This window comes from Prionailurus bengalensis, chromosome C1, assembly GCF_016509475.1.
Source record: "Prionailurus bengalensis isolate Pbe53 chromosome C1, Fcat_Pben_1.1_paternal_pri, whole genome shotgun sequence".
In the NCBI taxonomy this organism is placed as follows: Eukaryota; Metazoa; Chordata; class Mammalia; order Carnivora; family Felidae; genus Prionailurus; species Prionailurus bengalensis.
The window spans coordinates 4,134,629-4,148,123 of record NC_057345.1 but is presented as its reverse complement, the minus strand read 5'-3'; the positions used below and the strand labels follow the sequence as shown (position 1 = coordinate 4,148,123).

Here is a 13,495-nt window from a genome sequence, read left to right as displayed (position 1 = left end):
CTGGCCCGCACCCCCGGGTTATCCCTGACCCTGAGGACAGAAGCAAAAGTCCACCGACAGTAAAAGTTGCGCCCTGTAGAATGTGGAGTGTTCATCACACACGTGGTTTCATTTCAGGACTAGGCTGCGCTTCCTGGCGGCTGTGTGGGGTCTCAGTCTGGGTCTGTGGGTTCCGCTTCCCCTCCCTGAACACCAACCCCGCCCCCTTCCGGCCTTCCCCGCCCCCTTGCAGCGTCGTGCTGTGACCAGCCTGTCCCAGGAAGGTGGCAGCCTCGTGTACAGGCCTCCTGTGTGGCAGGTCCCCGTTGGGGACCTTCCTGGGCTGTGCCAGACAGGCAGAACCCCCTGGTGCCCTGAATTTCCTCCCTTAGGCTTGGGCTTGCTGTGGGGCAGGTCCAGCAGGCGTGACTGCCCATCTAGAGGGTGTTTAAGGGGCACCTGGGTGGCTCAGTCAGTTGAGCGTCCAACTTCGGCTCAGGCCATGATCTCAAAGTTTGTGAGTTTGAGTCCCACATTGGGCTCGCTGCTGTCAGTGCTGAGCCTGCTTCTGATCCTCTGTCTCCTCTCTCTCTGCCCCTCCCATGTTTGTGTCTCTCTCTATCAAAAATAAACATTAAAAAATAATAAAGGGTGTTTATGGGGCGCCTGGGTGGCTCAGTCGGTGAAACATCTAACTTCGGCTCAGCTCATGATCTCACAGTTCGTGAGTTCGAGCCCTGCATTGGGCTCTGTGCTGACAGTTTGGAGCCTGGAGCCTGCTTCGGATTCTATGTCTCCCTCTTTCTCTGCCCCTCCCCTGCTTGCACTCTGCCTCTCTCTCAAAAGTAAATAAACATTGGGCCGCCTGGGTGGCTCAGTCAGTTGGGCGTCGGGCTTTGGCTCAGGTCATGATCTCACAGTTCGTGGGTTTGAGTCCCACGTTGGGCTCTGTGCTGCCAGCTCGGAGCCTGGAGCCTGCTTCGGATTCTGTGTCTCCCTCTCTCTCTGCCCCTCCCCTGCTTGTGCTCTGTTTCTCTCTGTCTCAAAAACAAATAAAAACATTAAAAAATTTTTTAAATTAAAAAATAATTAAAAATAAATAAATAAACATAAAAAATAATAAAGGGTGTTTAAAAACCCTGGGAGGTGGGAAGTTGCCTGTAGCAGTCATGGCCTTGAGTGTGCCCTGTGGCCCCGTGAGACATTTAATTGGACATTGGACATAACAAGCAAATCAGAATTTTAGGGCCTTTTTTTTTTTAGGTTTATTTATTTATTTTGAGAGAGAGAGAGGGAGAGAGAGAGAGAGAGAGAGAGAGAGAACAAGCTGGGAAGGGGCAGAGAGAGAGGGAGACGGAGGATCCAAAGCAGGCTCTGTGCTGAGAGCAGACAGCTGAGAGTAGACAGCCCGATGCAATGAGGGGCTTGAACTCACAAACTAAGAGATCATGACCTGAGCCAAAGTCAGATGCTTAACTAACTGAGCCACCCAGGTGCCCCAGGGAAATTAGAATTTTCTTTTTCATGTTTATTTATTTTTGAGAGAGAGACAGAGTGTGAGTGGGAGACAGAGAGAGGGAGACACAGAATCCGAAGCAGGCTCCAGGCTCTGAGCTGTCAGCACAGAGGCGGACGTGGGGCCTGAACTCATGAACTGCGAGATCATGACCTGAGCCAAAGTCAGATGTTTCACCGACTGAGCCACCCAGGCGCCCTAGTAAATCAGAATTTTAATCCAGCCGGGGAGATAACATCAGACTGGGAGGTTGAAACATCGGGAGAAAGAACTGCTTTTTTTTTTTTTTTTTTTTTTAATTTTTTAACGTTTATTTATTTTTGAGACAGAGAGAGACAGAGCATGAATGGGGGGAGGGTCAGAGAGAGAGGGAGACACAGAATCGGAAGCAGGCTCCAGGCTCCGAGCTGTCAGCACAGAGCCCGACGCGGGACTCGAACTCACGAACCGTGAGATCATGACCTGAGCCGAAGTCAGACACTTAACCGACTGAGCCACCCAGGCGCCCCAAGAACTGCTTTTGTAATAAAACTTATTTTCTCACCGTCTTGATGTGGAGCAAAGCCTGACATCAGCTGACGGGGGAGTGGCCCTGTGTTCAGGGGCAAAACCTGCGTTCTGAGAGCTCGCCCCAGCTCCCATCTGCACCCTGCACCCTTCAAGCTCGCTTGCGTAGCTCTCAGCCCCAGGGGGGGGGGTGTGCACAGGAATCACCCTCATTTCACAGATAGGGTAAACCGAGTGCGGGAGTGACCAGTGGACACTGAAACCCAGGTCTCGACACCGAGTTCTCTGTACCTCATCGCCTGCCCTGACCAGGGGCAAATGCTGCTGTAAAGGGAGGGGGCAGGTGGTGGAGACAGCTCCAGCCCGCCCGCTGCCCCAGAAATGGCCTGTTGTTTACTTTGGCTTATGAATGGGTAGGATTAAAAGTCTAAGGTGTGATGTGTCTCCCAAACTCAGCATGATGCTGAGGGCGTCTCTGAGCCTTAGGGAACATGCGTGTCCTGATGCCGCGAGGTCAGGGCGTTGCTCCCTGGGTCTGGGAGAAGACCCTGAAGTCCTCGCCCCCGTAAGATTTGTCTGATGGGTCTTAGAAGGGCACCTGGTGTGAGTGCTTTGCTGTCATTCAGGGCATGGGACTGGAAAATGCTTGGGGTTCGTTTCTGATCCCTCAACCCCTGTCCTGGCCTGCCTTGGCACACCCCAGCTGGGGTCTGTAGGGGGCGTGCTGGAGACGGACCCTGCCCCTCTCTCCACCTATTGAAAGTCCCCAGGCTTCCAATTCAGTCTCTCTTCGAGCCAGCTAAATATTTCATTACCTTGTGGGCACTTAGCAGATGGAAATTGTAGCCTTGTAACTGATCAGGGTGAGCGAGCGTGGGTGACCATCATTCTCAGTAAATGCCACACTTTTTGTGTGTGTTTTTGGCTGTGCTGGTGCTGTGTTCGCTCAGATGTGGCTTGTGTTTGGAATCTAAAGCTTTAACGGCGACACTGCTTTCTGGTGTCCTCCCGTGTCTCGGGAAACTAAGTCCTGTTTGATTGGTGCTCTGCCTCTGTTGATGACAGGCTGAGCCCACTATGTCGTGTGCCTTATGAAAGCTGAGGTGGTAACACTCACAAGCCAGCCTGAAGCTGCCTAATTGATCCCGTGGTATCTGAAACATGTTGCCAATATTCTTTTTTTTAACTGAGCGTAGTTGTCACACTATTGTATTAGTTTCAGGTGTACAACATAGTGGATGGACATTTACATACGTGACGAAATGTTCACCCTAAGTGCCGTGACCGTCTGTTACCATACGGAGTTATTACACTATTCTTGATGATATTTGTCTCTATTTATGAGTCTGTTATCTTGTTGGTTTTTTGTTTTATTTTTTTAGATTCTACGCATAAGGAAAATCATACAGTATTTGTATGATTTGTTTTGGTCGATTTCACTTCTTCCTTCATTTTTTTGTTCTTGTGGTATGTCACGTTGATTGATTTGTAGGATATTGAATCATCCTTGAGTCTCTGGATCAAATCCCACTCGATCGTGGTTATTGATCCTTTTTTTAAATTTTTATTCTTTTTTTTTTTAATTTGTTTTGAGAGAGAGAGAGAGTGTATGCGAGTGGGGGAGGGGAGAGAGAAGGAGAGAGAAAGAATCCCAAGCAGGCTGTGTGTTGTCAGTCTGGAGCCCGATGTGGGGCTCGAACTCACAAACCGTGAGATCTGACCTGAGCTGCAATCAAGAGTGGGACGCTCAACTGAGCCACCCAGACGCCCCACTAAGATTCTTAATTCAATAACCAACAATTCAAACCAACAATAGTTTTTTTTACTTGATTTTTCTTTAATTGCTTCCATGTACCTACTAAATTTTACATCATTAATGCAGGAGAGAGTAGAATATAGTGAGTTAAAATTAAAGGATACAGTTCGGTTCAAAAAAATTTTTTTTAACATTTATTTGTTTTTGAAAGACAGAGAGACAGAACATGAGCAAGGGAGGGGCAGAGAGAGAGGGAGACACAGAATCCGAAGCAGGCTCCGGGCTCCAAGCTGTCAGCACAGGGCCCGATGCGGGGCTCGAACTCACAGACTGAGAGATGGTGACCTGAGCTGAAGTTGGACGCCTAACTGACTGAGCCCCCCCAGGCACCCCGGGTAGTTAGTTTTGTAGGAAATTGCCAAACCGTCTTCCAAAGCGGCCACACTGTGTTGCGTCCCCACCAGCAGTGAGAGAGGTCCTGCTGTTCCACTCCTGACAGTGGTGTCACTGCCATGGTTCTAATTTGCAGTCCCCTGGTGGCCTGTGATGGTGCACATCTTCCCATATGCTTATTTACCGTCTGTGTGTCTTGTTTCATGAGGTGTCCATACCTTTTGCCCGTTTTCATATTGGTTGTTATCGAATTTTAAGAGCTCTTCATTTATTTTGGATACAAGTCCTTCATCAGATACGTGTTTTGTAAACGTTTCCTCCCGGTCCGTGGCTTGCCTCTTACTCTTTTTTTTTTTTAAGTTTTTAAAAATTATTATTATTATGTTTTTATTTTTGAGAGAGAGAGACAGGGCGAGCAGGTGAGGGGCAGAGAGAGAGGGAGACCGAGGATCAGAAGCAGGCTTCAAGCTGACAGCAGAGAGCCTGATGTGTCTCTCGACCTTTGTCAGCTTCCAGATGCCTTTGAAAGCTGAACAGAAGGGTTGCCACTTAATTCCAGAGATATGCACACCAGACGCAACCTCGTCCATGCCCAGGGCCCCCTGAGCTAGCTGGACTTCGTTTAGTATCAGAAACACTGTGGCTGCAGCCTGCCATGTCCAGCTATGTGTGGTTTTCTTTGGGCTACATTCTCAGAGCGCTCTTCCTTGGCCAAGTGAGTCTTTGGAGGTCTGGCCAACGCAGAAAGTTCTGGAAGTGGAGGGATGGGCCTGTTTCTCCACAGCTGTCTGCAAACAGGTGTAACAGCTTTATCGCGATACAACTCATGTCCTGTAAGTTCATTTACTCTTGAGGACAGTTTAGTGTTTTCTGGTATATTCACCAGGTTGTACAACCATCACAGTTCTTGAATTCCAGAACATTTTATTCACCCCCAAAATAAACGCTGTGCCTGTTAGCTATCACTCCCCATTCACCTCTCCCAGGCCCTGGCAACCACCAGTCTGGATTTGCCTGTTCTGGATGTTTCCTGTGGATAGAATCAGGCCTTTTGTGACTGGCTTCTTGTGCTCAGCAGCACTTGTTCAAGATTCTTCCATGTGGTAGTATACATTACTACTTGATTCCTTCTTAGAGTCAAATCATATCCCATTGCTTGGAGAGACCACTTCCTATTTATCCGTTCATCTGTGATGGGCATCTGGGTCCTTCCCACCTTTTTTGGCTACGACGAATAACGTTGCTGTGAACCTTTCCGGATGTCTGGTTGTATCGTTTAAAATAGTTCTTGGTTGGGGCGCCTGGGTGGCTCAGTCGGTTGAGTGTCTGACTTTGGCTCGGGTCATGATCTCACAGTTCGTGAGTTCGAGCCCCGAGTCAGGCTCTGGGCTGATGGCTCAGAGCCTGGAGCCTGCTTCGGATTCTGTCTCCTCCTCTCTCTGCCTCTCCCCTGCTCATGCTCTGTCTCTCTCTGTCTGTCAATAATAAATAAACGTTAAAAAAATTTTTTTTTAAATAGTTCTTGGTTAATTTAGAACATGAGGAACCACCTCATGGTTATTTAACTTTGAAATTATTTACTCATAAGGCTGACAACAAACGATTCCTTTCTGTGGAAAGGTCTGTTAATGGCTCGGTCGGCGTGGCTGTGGAGGCCTGCGGAGGTGAGGTATGGTCCTTGCTGATTTGACTGAGCCATGGTGGACTTTTAGATATTTCACTTGGTTGTGTCATTAAAAAAAAATTTTTTTTTATGTTTATTTTTAAGAGAGAGAGACAGAGAGCGAGACAGCATGAGCAGGGGAGGGACAGAGAGAGAGGGAGACACAGAACCCGAAGCAGGCTCCAGGCCCCAAGCGGTCAGCACAGAGCCCAACGCAGGGCTCAAAGTCACAGAGTAAGAGATTCTGACCTGAGCCGAAGTTGGACGCCCAGCCGACTGAGCCACCCAGGTGCCCCTGGTTGTGTCACTTCCTGCAGATTTCCCTCATTCCCTTTCTCTGTCTCGGTTTTTTTGTTCGTTTGTTTGTTTTTAAAATCTTGGTTCTTCTGGTTTAGGTTGTATCCCTGTATCCAGATGTTAAGTGATTGATCGTGCCTGTCATTAGTGGGTCATTCCGAGTCTGAAAACTGTCTTCCCTCTAATGGTGACAATAGGGTCTTAACTCAGCGGCTTGTTTCAAAGCGTTTCCCGGTCGTGGATTTGGGTGCCTCTTCCTGCATGGCCAGCCCCGCGTCACAGCACCGTGTGCTCCGTCAGCCCAGCCCAGCCCAGCGCGGGCTGACTTCTCGATTCCAGATCCCTCGTTCAGGTGCCCGCTGGTTGCAGGACCCCCCGTGTGCTCCCGTGAGGACTGTTTCTCTTGTGTATCTTCACGATCTTTCCATAACTGAGAACGAACCTGGTGGGGCAAGTCGTGCCCGGTTCTTGTCTGCATGTGCATCGTCAACTGCGTCACCTGAGTGGTGTTTTGATGGTAGGTCCACAGCGTGCAGGAGGGTGCGTCTCCCTTGGCCCCGGGCCCGGCCCCCTCCCAGGACGCCATCGTGAAGGTGCCGAGCTCCCAGTCCCCCAGGTCTACCTGATGTGGGCCTTGGCAAGCCTCCGGCCTTCTGTGTGCCTGATTTCCTCAAAGGTAAAAGTTGGGGCCTGAAGTGGATAGTTTCCAGCGACTCTTTCGACTCAATTTCCTGTGATTGTAAGGGATTTGAAAAGGTCATGGGAGTGATGGGGTGGCCACCCGTCGCCTGGCGTGGGCAGTGTGCCCAGCACACCCAGGGTTGGGACCAAGGGGGAGAGAAGCCAGCGTTGCTTAGGGAGGCTGCGATGCCTGCATTGAGGAATGGGGCCAAGTCCAAAGGGCATAGCATCCGGGCCGAGGCCCCCCTCTGGTCCCATCTGGCCACAGCTCCAGAAGGGGCTAACAGAGACCATGCTTCTGCTTCGGCGAGGTGTGTCCCTAAAAGTGTTCAGGAAAGGAGCTGACGAGGCCTGTCTTAGGGAGAAAGCCAAGCTGTAAGAACCTGTGGGATGGCTGGGGGTGGTGCTACCTGGGGGGGGGGGTCCCTGGTTGTGGTTGTGGAGTGGGAAGGGCTGTGGTGCCTGGACACATGGCTGTGGGATGCCCCGAGGCCAGAGTGGGCACCTGTGGCCTTGGGGCCTTTTCTCTGACCTGAAGGTGATATAGATGGGTTTGACCAGACCCAGCACACGGCTCTCTTAGGGGGCACCCAGAACCCACTATGGGAGTCTGCGTCCTTAGTGGCCTTGGGGAGCAACGCTTTTGACCTCTTGGTCCAGGCGAGGCGTGGGGCAGGCTGCTGGCCGGGTGCACGCAGGGCCTAAGCACCCAACTGACTGGAGGGGAATAGGGCAGATGGAGTGGGGCCTCTGTCCATTCTGTGTCTCCCAGGCACTGGCTCACTCCCTGATTTGACACCTATTCATGGCACCTTGCTGTGTGCCCGGCCCGGTGCCAGCTGCTGGGGACACAGCAGTGAGCAGGATGGCCCCAGGCCATGTCCTACAGGAATAGTCCTCGGACCTCCCTGCAAATGGGGTCATTTCTACTCAGGATCAAGCACCGTCAGGGACAGCCAAGAGGCCGAAGGAGGTCTGCTGTCCCGCCAGGGCCCCCGTCAGGCGGTGTGGGCGGGGAAGGCTTTTGGGGAAGGTTTTCCGCCCAGATTCTGCCCTGACTCCCCCCTCCAGGTAGACATTTTGGGTGTGGTCGGCAGGTCCCCTTATCCCTTCAGGGGCCCTCTCGCCCGAGGACAGCCTTGCCACTTCCTGCCCCGGCCGGCCGGCCTCCCTCCCTGTGGAACCAGGCTCTGTGCTGTTGGTCAGTCTGGAGTTTTCCTTCTCTCTCTCTTTGCACAAACGTGGGAAGACTGGGGACAATGGTACCCGGACCTTTAGGCGTAATTTGTCTGCACTTCAGGGAGGCCGCTGGGAGCCGGGAGCGTGCCGGGCCTCTGGTGAGGGCCGTGTGTGAGTGAGCAGCGGGCCCAGCTTGCTCTGTCCTCGCTTCACCCCTCGAGCACAAAACCTGCCAGAGTCGCCCTGCAGGTGAGGTGGACCGGTGCCCAGGAGCCAAGCCGGGATGACAGTTTTCAGGAAGGACTCTCTCAGGTGGCTTGCGGGCAGATTCATTCATTGGCGGTGGCCATCAGCCTGCCCGATGGATGGAGGCTGTGCTCTGCCCAGTGTCCTGGCTGCGGGATTCCGGGGAAAGTGGCCTTGTGTGGGGGTGCCCTGGGACGCGGGGGTAATAATTACGCATCCGGCCTCCTCTCCCAGGACTGCCGCTGTCACGCGTGCTCCTCGGCCACTCTGACGGCTTGCCTGGCACCCAGCAGGAGGGGAGACGGAAGGTCTGTCCCTGGCAGCCTGGCACCGGAGAGGGGAGGAGGCAGGTCTGTGTGGGGGTGGGGGTGCCAGCCAGGGGAGTGCCGGGGCTGGCAGAGCCAGTGGGTCACCTGGACCCTCGACCTCCAGGAGGTAGCTTCGGGGACAGGTGTCAGATGCCAGCCCCTCTGAGCAGGATGTGGGGCTCTGCACCAACTGTGACTCTTGCTGTGAGTCTCCCTCTGGCCCGAGACCCTCCTCCCCTGTCTGCGTCTTGGGAGGCTCAGAAGGCTTGCAGGGGATCCAGGCCTGGGGCCTGGCCTCTGCTGAGAAAAGTCTGGGTGGGCGTTTGCCCTCTCCTTGGGCCCCCTAGAGGCTTCTCAGAGAGGCACCTGTGACTTCTTGACCTCAGGGACAGCAGCGGGAGGCCTCGAAGATGTACTTCTCCTCTGTCATTATTTACAAAGCGAGGTTGCTATGACAGCTGGCCTTTGGTAGAGTCTTCGGATCAGATTGGGGAGGGAGGCAGCCTCTTCCTGGTTAGATTGGGCAGCCTGGTCTGGCGGGGAGTTGGGACGGTGCTTGCGGTGGGGAAGGGTGGGTGCTCTGGCCGCCGCTAGCCGCCTTGCCTCTCGGGACCCGGGATCTGGAGCGAACCAGCGGGTATGGCTTCTCAGATGAGCAGGTACCGCAAAGTCACGCGCCGCCCCCTTCTCTTAGGGGCATCCATCTGGGGGCCCTTTGAAGGGGTCCGATGTAGAGGGGACACGGCCCCTTCGTGTGGCCAGGGACAGCTGTGCCTGGCCTGATTCTTGCTGAGTCCGATGTGAAGTGGTTAGCGGAGGCTGGGACGGGAAGTCCAGTCTCTGCGTGACACCTGGGGGCCTGGGGGCCCGGCAGGGTCAGACCCTGGGTTCCCAGAAGAGTGGGGCTGTGGAGCCGTGGGGCTCAGCGGTCTCCCTCCTGGCTGGAGCCCCAGGAATGATGGCAACTGTGTTTCTTCCTCTTGCCAGCCGGGTCCCTGGTTGGGCAGGGCTCTGCTGAGCGTCCTGCCTGCTCAGCCCCCAAAGGTTCTGCATTCTCAGGATCAGTGGGCGCTGGTCTGCTACCCCCTGGAGCCTTCTCCTGGTTCATTCCCCTGTCCCAGCCAAAGTGTGAGCCTGGGTGTTCGGTGTGATTGGCACCCCCCACCCCATGCCTGCTCTGGGACCTGAAAGAGCCCCAGGGACTTTTTCCTGGCCCAGCCACTTCTCCTCCCTTGCCTCTTGTAGGGGATGGGGGTGGGTGGGGTGGGGGGCTCTGGGGCTGAAGGAACTTTCCTGGAACCTTCCTCGGCAGCAAATTAGAGGGGATAAGCAGTGTCACTTGGGCTTCTGGTTGGCAGAGGCCCTCATAGAAGCATGAGGTTTCACATGTGCCATGGGCAAGGCCCGTGCCCACCCCGTGGGCACCAGGAATGGGACTCCCTATTCTTCCTTGTCTCCCTGCCAAGGCGACTGTTCCCTGCGCTGAGCACAAAGGAAGCTTGAAAGCTGCCGCTGTGGGTAAGGTCGGGGCAGAAGCTCCTGGGGGTTGTTCCTGCTCAGGACACCCATCATTGCCTCTCTATTTTGAGCCTCATTTAGAAAGGATGGGCCCAGGGACCTTCTGCACAGTCTGTGAGATATCCTTAGCCCTGGCTGCCCCGTGTGCCCCCACCTGAACCCCCCCCAGAGGCTCTGCTGGTCTTTGGTGCAGGTGAAAAATCCGGGAGACTTTATCTGTCCCGGAAATCTGGCTGTGCGTGGAGCCGGCCTTCTCCCTCAGAGAGCTATTCTAGCTTCCACCGTGGGAGACAGAAGCAGGCCTCTCCAGCCCAGTAACCATGGACTCCTGCAGCACTGTTACGTTGTAGCGCTGACATGTTTGGGTGACAATCAGGCTGACCACAGCCCCCTGTGGTACGGGCACCCCCTGGCCTGGGCTCCCCGCCTGGGGAGGCCGCCCCGCCCGCAGGTCCTGTGGGCTCGCCTGTCACTCCCTGCTGTTTCCTGTGCATGGGGCAAAGCCCCCCTGAGTGTGAATGTGAGTGTCAGTGTCCTGCCAGGACAAATGACCACACATAGGGTGGCTTATAATAGAAATTTATGTTCTCACAGCCCGGAGGCCACAAGCCACAAGCCCCGGCAGGGGCTGTCGGCAGGGCCACACTCCCTCCGAGGGCCCGAGGGGAGGATCCTTCCTTGCCTCTTCCAGCTTCTGGTGGCTCCTGGCGTCCTGCATTTCTGGGCTTCTGGATGTATCACTCCAGTCTCTGCCTGCTCCCCGGCGTGTGTCCATTTCCCTCTTTTCAAAAGGGTGCTGTGCACACTGGATTAGGGCACACCTTAACGACCTCATCTTAACTTGATGACATTTGCAAAGACCCTGTTCTGTATTTAAAAAAAAATTTTTTTAGGGGCGCCTGGGTGGCTCAGTCGGTTAAGCGTCCAACTTCGGCTCAGGTCATGATCTCGCGGTCCGTGAGTTCAAGCCCCACATCAGGCTCTGTGCTGACAGCTCAGAGCCCGGAGCCTGCTTCCGATTCTGTCTCGCTCTCTCTCTGCTCCTCCCCTGCTCATACTTTGTCTCTCTCTGTCTCAAAAATAAATTAAGAAACATTAAAAAAAAAAAAATCTTGGGGCACCTGGGTGGCTCAGTTGGTTAAGCATCCGACTTCGGCTCAGGTCATGATCTTGCGGTTTGTGAGTTCAAGCCCCGCGTCGGGCTCTGTGCTGACAGCTCAGAGCCTGGAGCCTGCTTCAGATTCTGTGTCTTCCTCTCTCTCTGACCCTCCCCTGTTCATGCTCTGTCTCTCTGTCTCAAAAATAAATAAACATAAAAAAATTTTTTTTAATGTTTGTTTATTTTTGAGAGAGAGGGAGAGCAAGCACGAGCAGAGGAGGGGCAGAGGGAGAGGGAGACACAGAATCTGAAGCAGGCCCTAGGCTCCGAGCTGTCAGCCCAGAACCCTACAAGGGGCTCAAACCCGTGAGCCGTGGGATCATTACCTGAGTCGAAGTCGACGCTTAACCGACTGAGCCACCAGGCACCCCCACTAAGACCCGTATCTAAATACGGCCCCATTCACAGGTTCCAGCGGCTAGAGCTTGAACGTATCCTTCGGGGGGACACAGTTCAACCCAGTATAAAAGCTCTATGTGGGGCTAAGGAACAGGAGGAGGGGGCTTGCCTTCAAGGTGTCTGCTGTGAGGCCGGCTACACGGAATGCGATGGGCAACAAACAGGTTTACTCACGTTTGGAAACATCCGTGGGACACCCTCCTACAGCTGGAATTGCTGGGTCGGAGCCCGCCTGTGCATTTGGAGTTTGGGAATGCCGGGCTGTCCTCCATGAGGTTGTGTCTACTTATTCCCGCCCCCATTCGTGGATGAGTCCCCTTTCCTCCCAGACCGTAGGTCGGATGTTGCTGGGACAGGTGGATCCAGGTAGGGTGGTAGGAAGGCCCTGGCCGTTGCTCTGGTTTGGCCAGGGCGGTGGCTGATGATGACACAGGAGTAGTTCCAGATGCCTGAGGGCTTCAAGTTCCTCACTAGTGAGGTGAGTCTTTATTCTTTAGATGAGAGAGGTGATTGAGGACTAGATTCCTGCTTAAGATGACTCTCCAGGCAGGGGGATGAGTGGCTGGTTGAGCGCAGGAGGAGATGGGCAGGTGCAGAGATGCCTCCCCGACCAGGTGCTGTGGTCAGTGCTGCTTGCCTCACCGGGTTTTCTTTACTTGTTTTTTTAATAGTGAAGAGGAAAGAGAAGCCCTTTTCATACCCACGGCTGCATTAAACCTGGGAAAACAGGGGCTCCTGGGTGGCTCGGTCAGTTATAAGTGTCTGATCTCACAGTTCATGAGTTCAAGCCCTGCGTTGGGCTCTGCACTGATGGTGTGGAGCCTGCTTGGGATTCTGTCTCCCTCCTTCTCTGTTCCTCTCCCGCTTGCTCTCTCTCTGTCTCTCAAAATAAATAAATTTAATAAACTTAAAAAAAAATGGGAAAACAGAAGCTTGAATGAGGGACCACACGTTCTCCTGGCTGCCCTCACTTGTGCCTGGGGAGGACCAGGGCGTGGGCAGGGAGAGCCCTGGGGAAGTGAACTGGGGAGGAAGGCCCTGACAGAGTGAATGGCCTTGAGCAGTGGGGGGCCATTGGGGACCCAGGGGACTGGGGAGTGAGCTGGGCTCAGGGTAACTGCGGAGTGCTGGGTCAGGATCAGGTCCAGTGGAGGGAGGTTTGTGTCTGAGTGGCCAGCTGGCCTGGGGAATTAGGTCGGTGCCTGGTGCAGGACCCAGGGTGACCAGGAAGGGTGGGGGACAGCAAGTGTCCCAGTGAGCTTTCGTGCCTCAAGCGTGTGGTCTGGAGCTCCTGGCATTTACTCCCAGTTGCCCAGGATCCTGGGGCAGCCCGATGTTGATGGTGTGGGGTTTCTGGGGACCCTCAGTCTGCAACTCCAGACACTATCTCCAGCCTCCTATCTCACAGGCTGCTTCCTTATCAGCCCCTGACTCAGTGTCCCGCCGGATGTGAGCACTTCCTCCTCTGCCCTTCTCTCCCAGGTCGCACAGCATTGCTGTGGGTCAACCAACAGTGGCGGGCACAGCTGTGCTTTACAGACAGGCAAAGCGAGGCCCGAGGGGAAAGGCTGGATTCAAGTTTCCCCAGCGCTCTAGAGCCCAGGAGCTCAGCTCTCCCTGGCCAGCCCCTGCCCTACGGCAGCCTCTGTGGTACCTGTGCTCGCAGGAGGACCAGCTTCTCTGTGTGGAAATGACCGTCTGTCCTTCACGAAATTGCAAACAATTCCAAAGGAAAGAGGTTGATAACAATAGGGTTTTTTTTAAGTTTTTAAAAACATGTAAATTTTTAATAAACATTTATTAACTTAAATAACATTTCAAGTTTTTAATAAACATTTTTTAAAGTTTATTTATTTTTGAGAGAGAGAGAGAGAGACAGAGCGCAAGTGGGGGA

General features: G+C 53.7%; 1 protein-coding gene across 5 annotated transcripts in view; it reads left to right on the top strand.

Annotated features, from left to right (window-relative positions):
• ACOT7 (acyl-CoA thioesterase 7) overlaps positions 1–13,495 on the top strand; it is a 99,743-nt gene that overhangs the window by 18,895 nt on the left and 67,353 nt on the right. The window contains exon 1 of one of the 5 annotated variants that reach the window (XM_043573656.1): positions 6,773–6,787. The exons of the other annotated variants lie outside the window; for them this stretch is intronic. The gene's annotated coding sequence lies outside the window, so the exon portion shown is untranslated. Of the gene's footprint in view, positions 1–6,772; positions 6,788–13,495 lie in introns of those variants that run through there. 5 annotated transcript variants of the gene reach the window in all.